The sequence below is a fragment of the Prionailurus bengalensis genome, chromosome B3, assembly GCF_016509475.1.
Source record: "Prionailurus bengalensis isolate Pbe53 chromosome B3, Fcat_Pben_1.1_paternal_pri, whole genome shotgun sequence".
Classification (NCBI taxonomy): domain Eukaryota; kingdom Metazoa; phylum Chordata; class Mammalia; order Carnivora; family Felidae; genus Prionailurus; species Prionailurus bengalensis.
Window position 1 is genome coordinate 78,163,249 of NC_057355.1, and position 6,709 is coordinate 78,169,957.

General features: G+C 35.1%; 1 pseudogene; it reads right to left on the bottom strand.

The window, feature by feature from the left end:
- Positions 1–1,215: 1,215 nt before the first annotated feature.
- Positions 1,216–1,944, bottom strand: LOC122468081 (annotated as a pseudogene).
- Between the last annotated feature and the right edge of the window lie 4,765 nt (positions 1,945–6,709).

The following is a 6,709-nucleotide window of genomic DNA, read 5'->3' on the forward strand; positions in this document are numbered from 1 at the left end:
CATTTCTGATGGAAATGATTTTTTTTACATAGTACAGATTCAGTATTGTCCTGGCACCACTTTAAACTTTTTAAAGTTATAATTATTAAATACTCCTTTAAATCAAAATTTATAATTTAAACAGACTGCTTAAAAGACACTTGGAGAAAGTACTTCTAAATTCTAACTCACAAGAGGTACTGCATAATGGTTGCTTGTTAATAAAATAATAGCTGCTTCATTTTGGGCTTTAAGGAGACAACACTATTGTCTTCTCATTGAATTCAGGAACCAAATGAGGAATAAGACACAAGGGTCACTACTAATCATCCCACATCGGGGTGATCATACCAAAATGCATTTTTTTCTCTATAGGCAGGCCAATTCAAAAGAGAGATCTAGAAAAGACAGAAGCAAAGAAGTGGAGTTTCTTCACTCACCCTCACCAAGTGGAGTGAGGGATGAGGAAAAAAATTCAGATTTCTTTTCCTGAATTCCCTTACCAAGGAAACCTGGAGAATAGACGGTCTCTCACTCCAAACATCATACTTACCTTCTCACAGCAGATGAACAGCATGTTTGATAATATGATAAACTGTTTACGTGGGTGGCCTCACATTGTCTTTCAGGTATGTCATGAGTCAGTTTTTAGTGTCTCCAAGAATAGAGGAGAGATTAGAGGCCCAAATAAGTCAGTTAATTTTCTCAAATATCAAGTGAGAGGCATGATTCTGAATTCAGGACTCTCCGATTCCGAAGGCTATTTTCTTTATTTCTATAATTCTCTGCAAGTAAGTTATTATGTATAATAGCAGCAGCCAGATGCTGGCAGATGGAGTAAAATTATTTCTGCTTTTTGAATGATTTTGTAACTTCAGATTTGCAGAAATATATTCAAAGCTGCTAATAAGCTTGATAAATGCAATCCCCAGCTCCCTGTCCCTATCCCCAATTCCCTTCCACTCTCGTGTCACTTTCTCACATGTAGGAGATCCAGAGACAGGTCTAGGAATCATGTGTTAGAGAAAATAAACTCATTTCTCCCATCAGTCAGTATTGCTCCAAATACTTACTCTACATACATTATATGCAAATGTTACTATCTATCTATCTATCTATCTATCACCTATCTACCTATCATCATCTATCTAATATGTCATTATCAAGCTATAGCATTTTGTTTTTTGAAGTCTGATCTTATTTGTTACTCTCAGAAAATCTCATTGTTGACTGGACTCAGACTAGAGGAGAAGCTCTCAGAGAGGACAGCCTCCATCTCTTGGCATTCTGTTCCTGGTGTTTTAATTTGGCCTCCTTCATTCACTGGGCCAAAAGTTGAGGATATTCTGCAGCCTTGTCTTTATTTTTCTTAGTACAATGTTTCTTCAGAGCAATAGGTCAACATGTGTGTTGGTGGACACAGGAAGTAACAGGATGCTAAATCTTGGGTGCTTTGGTTCTAGGTCTCTTATCTTGGTTTACGGACTTTCTCACAATACACTGGCCAACATCATCTTTTTTAGAGAGATTGGCAAGTTTGCATATTCTGCTAGCTCTTTTGGGTACCAGGTGATGAGGCACAGTGGTATCAGTGAGTCCAGGAATATCCTTCTCCCCTTTTGTTACAATGACCAAGTTGACAACACTGAGACTAGCACCCACAATGCAACCTCAAATAGATTTGTGCACTTTTTCCCCAGTCCTTCTTGGTCTGTAGCAGGAATGACCCTTAATGAGCAGCAGGTAGACATGGCCATGGGTCAAGACACCCTGCTTCATGGGGAAGCCTTGGTTGTCATTGCCACCACTGATTTGGACCAAGTAACCCTTCCATTCTTCACCCAGAACATCAGCAGCAACTTCTGTGGGTATGCCCTTCTCAGAAACGGTACAAGTTTTGCATTCATCATCCACTTTAAGGAGATTCTGGCAGTGAGTAGCTGGGAGACAGGTGTTCAGCTTCATCCTAAAACAGCCTACTGCCTCTAAGGTGCCATGGAAAAGAGCAAGCTTTAGCATTCAAGCGTACCTTTGACAAGAGCTTAGCTTTTCTTTTTTTTTATTAAAAAAATTTTTTTAACATTTATTTTTGAGAGACAGAGAAAGAGCATGAGTTGGGGAGGGGCAGAGAGAGAGAGGCACAGAATCTGAAGCAGGCTTCAGGATCTGAGCTGTCAGCACAGAGCCTGACAGGGGGCTTGAACTCACCAACTGTGAGATCATGACCTGAGCTGAAAGTGGGACACTTAACCGACTGAGCCCCCCAGGTGCCCCCAAAACTTGGCTTTTCTGATCAACTAATTCTGTTCAACACTTGTGACATTATTGGTGTCCATTTTGACTGGTAAAGTCTTTTAGGTAATCCTACCGTTGGTTTTTCAACTAAAGTGTTTTGTTTTTATAAGTCCCATGTTGTGACTGACCATAGTTTCCTCATGGTAAAAATTAACTTGAACATATCATGCAAATTTCTTTCCCATTTCTGAAGATTATGTTCATTTCACATCTTCCTGAACTCTCTCAGCTATTTCCTCTGTCTTAAATATTCTTCTTCCCTTTTTGTGGGTCAGTGAAACTCCTACTCTTTATTAAAGTCTCAAAATGTTAAGCTACTCAGTAAAGATTTTTAGCTTCTTGTTTTCCCACTTCAAATTGTATCCCCTTCTATGATCAGCACTTTTACATAATACTTAATTTTCACTTGTTTCCATTCTTTTGTGTACTAAAAATAAGAGATGACATCTTAATTATTTGCCTATACATTTATTCTAGTATATTTATTGACCTATATATATTTCTTAAATTAAAGTTGCTTTCTCTGTGTTTCTCTGTTAGAGACAGAATAGTCATGTGTTGTTAGGAAAACTTCTGATTTTTATGAATTAAGTGTGCTCTCTGTTCCATCATCAGTAAAGTAATATTTGATCAAGTTTCTTCCTCTTTCTTTAGCCAATGTGTACTCCACATCTCCAGTTTTATTGTCATCTTCTTAGTCCCTCAACACTAGATATTTTTAATTTATGGATAATGAGGTATTATGTCATGTGCATGTCTCTCCATCTCAAATTTTGAATTAACAGCTCTCAACAAGCTGTTTCCTCAATGCTTTATTTTCACAACTGCATAACCATTCATTATGTTTCTCTATGGATTTTAATCCTCTTAAAACCTACTCTTTTCTAAATTTGGCATTGCCTAAACATCATAATTTGTTTTCTTTTATTATTTATTTTGATTATAATAAAATTTCAATCCATTTACTTATTTTTCTTGGTTTCAGGAATAGAATTTAGTAATGCATCACTTACACACAACACCCTGTGCTCATTCCAAGTGCCCTCCTTAATACCCATCACCCATCTAGCCCATTTCCCCCCACCTCCCTCCATCAACTCTCAGTTTGTTCTCTATCATTAAGAGCATTTTATTATTTTTCAATCCATTTTAAGTCTATTAGTCTTTCTCATCATAATTACATAGTGATGTAATATGATAATCTGATGAGGAACAATGCAGTGCAATGTAGACATGGCTAGCTCATGCATTGTCATTGTCTTCTAGGAGAATCTGGCAAAATGATTCCTTTGCTTTATATTCTCTGTCAAGCCTCTTTCTATATTAGGGAGGCTATTCTCAAATTTATGTGAATCCAGTTCAGTCCAGGTACTTGATGATTCTTAATTCTGCACAATTGTACCCTGCAAAGTTTTCTTCGAAGAAGAATGGATTAAGTCCCAGCAAACATATATATATACATATATATATATCTACATATATAGATATATGTATGTAGATATATATATCTACATATATATATATGTGTGTGTGTGTGTGTGTATACATATACATATATATATATATGTATTTTTTCCCATCTCTGGTGATAATACTGCTCTTATAAAAACATTGAACAACATTCGAAAAGTGAGGTTTACAGCAAATTAGGGATTATAGTTCATAATTTACAAAAATTATTCCTGTACCTTGGTGACTGATTTTACTCAAAAACAAGATGTTATAAGTTTCTGTTGTTTCCCCAAACACTGTGGCAGTCCTAGTCAGAAACTAGTCCTTGTTAAAAAGTTATTGCAAATTGACTTCTGCTCTATTCTGCTTGTATAACGACAAGGCAATTCTATGTAATCACAACCTCCAGAGAGCTAAAATATTTCTCTGGGTTATTACTTCCAAAAAAGGTAATATACCATTCACTAGGTAGCAAATAGAACTATATATGCGCCTCTTGCAACATATATTTACACATATGTGTCTCTCTGTGTGTATATATACATACATAGAATTTTACTATGTGTAAGGTATTTCAGTACCTACTACTTGAGTAATACATAGTAGTTACGAGTGGGTTCTTTCCTATCAGACTCATCATATTTCTCTTTGTTCTGCTGCTTATGCAATTCGTAACCTGGAGCAAATTATTTCATATCTCTCTCCCCCATTTTCTTATATTCAACATACAGAAAACAATATCTTCCTAGTGTTGTTACAGGCATTTCTTAAGGTAATATAGGTAAAGCAAACCTTCACACACTGCTAGGATAATCTGATAGGCAGAGGGAACATAAGGATTAAAACACAGTTTCTGTCTTCCAGGACTTAAATCTACATCTGCTTATATAAACTGAAAAGAAAGAAGTTAGAGGTGTATGTTAGGATAAATAAATAAATCATATAATTGATAAATGATGACAATATTTAAACCTTTTATGTGGTAACTCTCTAATACTCTTCTTCCTAAATTCTTTTCATTTAATGCAAGCATTTTAACAAAGCAATGTAAGTTCAGAAAGTACTGAAAGGTCAAAAATTTGAAGTACCACTGGCTTAAATGTAAGAAATGTTCACATAAATGTTTTTATGCTGTTCACATGTTAGGTATTTTAGCTTTTAGTATCTTTGATCATGTACTATGTAAACATGCTACTTAATAGAGAAATAAAGTAATATCAGCATATTGAGGATCAAATTTCTGGCAAATTCCTCAAAGGCAGAACTTGACAAGGAATAAGAGAGTCATAAGAATATTCACTGTGTTATATTGACCAGAGGAAAGATGGGGAAAAAATGAGAACATGACATTAAGCCCAAGACTGGCTCAGTAACAAACAGAAAAACCTTGTCAGCGTCAAACACTTGAAAACAAAACAAAACAAAACAAAACAAAACAAAACAAAATGAAACAGTGAAATTTGGGTGGTTTTATAAGAGAGAATTTGTATTGCCCAGAGCGTTTTTCTTACAATCTGTAACAAGTTTGATATCCTTTTTATACTAATCACAGTCTGTTCTCCTCTGTATTGCATGAGCACTTTCCTGGTTAAGTAAGGAAATTTGTGTGCAGATATCACCATTTTACAGTTAGAGAAACCCAAAGAGAAAGCATGGCAACTTTCTGAGATTCAAATTCCTATGAATTTCATGCCTTTGAGTGCAGGTTTCTTTTCTTCACAAGACTGTGACATAGGACAGTGGCAAAGTGTCAACAGCCTCTGGCCTTGGCCAGTTGTTCCTTATGTGGAACTCTAAGGCCCTTTGTTAAGAATACTTATCATGCAATGAGTAATTAATTGTTGAAAGTACTTTACTTACTGGCTTTTTGCTCTAGTTCAAGATTTACGTATGTGCTTCTAATGATTATGTTCAGTAATAGTTAAAATGATTTCATTACTGACAAACTTGGAGTAAGTCTGCACAGTTCATTATATCTTTTATATTATTTCACAATAAAAATTATTATTTCACAATTCATTATATCTTTTATATACTTCTAGATTCTTAGGAATATAGAATTGCAGCATTAAGAGACATGATAATTCTTTTCTTCTCAGCACTATCATTTGATGATAAAAGTGAATTCCTTTGGGTTTAAGGAATTTGACCATCTTATCGTGTAATGCTTTGAAGTAAAAACCAAGAAGTCCTCATTTTTGTTAAGCAATGATCTGATGATGTTAATATGTTATGCATACTTTTTGGATTCTGCAGTGCATTCTTGGGAAGTTAGCAATCTGCAGTCATTCACAAATGAGAAATAAGAAGCCAAATACAAGAAGATGTTAATTTCCTAGGTTATAGGGAGATCTAATGATTAGCTGTCGGTGTAACCTCAAAGCATATTACCAGGAAGCCCAATGTATCCAAAAGGTATTCCAAGTAAAGCTTAGTTCAGACCGTTCCAGTAAAGTGACATTTCTCTCCTTTCAGTAATCCTAGACTCTTTATGGGCTCATGGTAACAAAAAGGAAAGAAATCTGTGTCTTGAATAACTCAGGAGATTTGATTCCCATTGACATTAAAAGAAATGATGTAGCATCTCAAATACTTCTCAAATAATAACACAATACACAAAATAATAACATGTATACTCTATAAAAAGGAAGCAAAGAAATAGGTTTGCACTGTAAAAATAATAAATTATCAAAAATAATAACAAATATCAAAACTGTATCATCGAGGACAAAATGGTAGACTTCTATTCCTTACTGTAAGTGGCAAATATTTGTGTATCCTTCTTTTTAGATTATGCTAACATAGTTAATACTTAGTTTGAGGTTGAAAGAATACCATCATCAGAGTTCTAGGTGAAATTATTAGTCATTCCAAACAAGTCATTCCAAATATGGGGAATACTTTACGTGGGTGATAATACAAGGAGCAGAATACAGACAAGGGAAACATTGTGATGACTGCTCTCGGGATTGTGGATATCCAA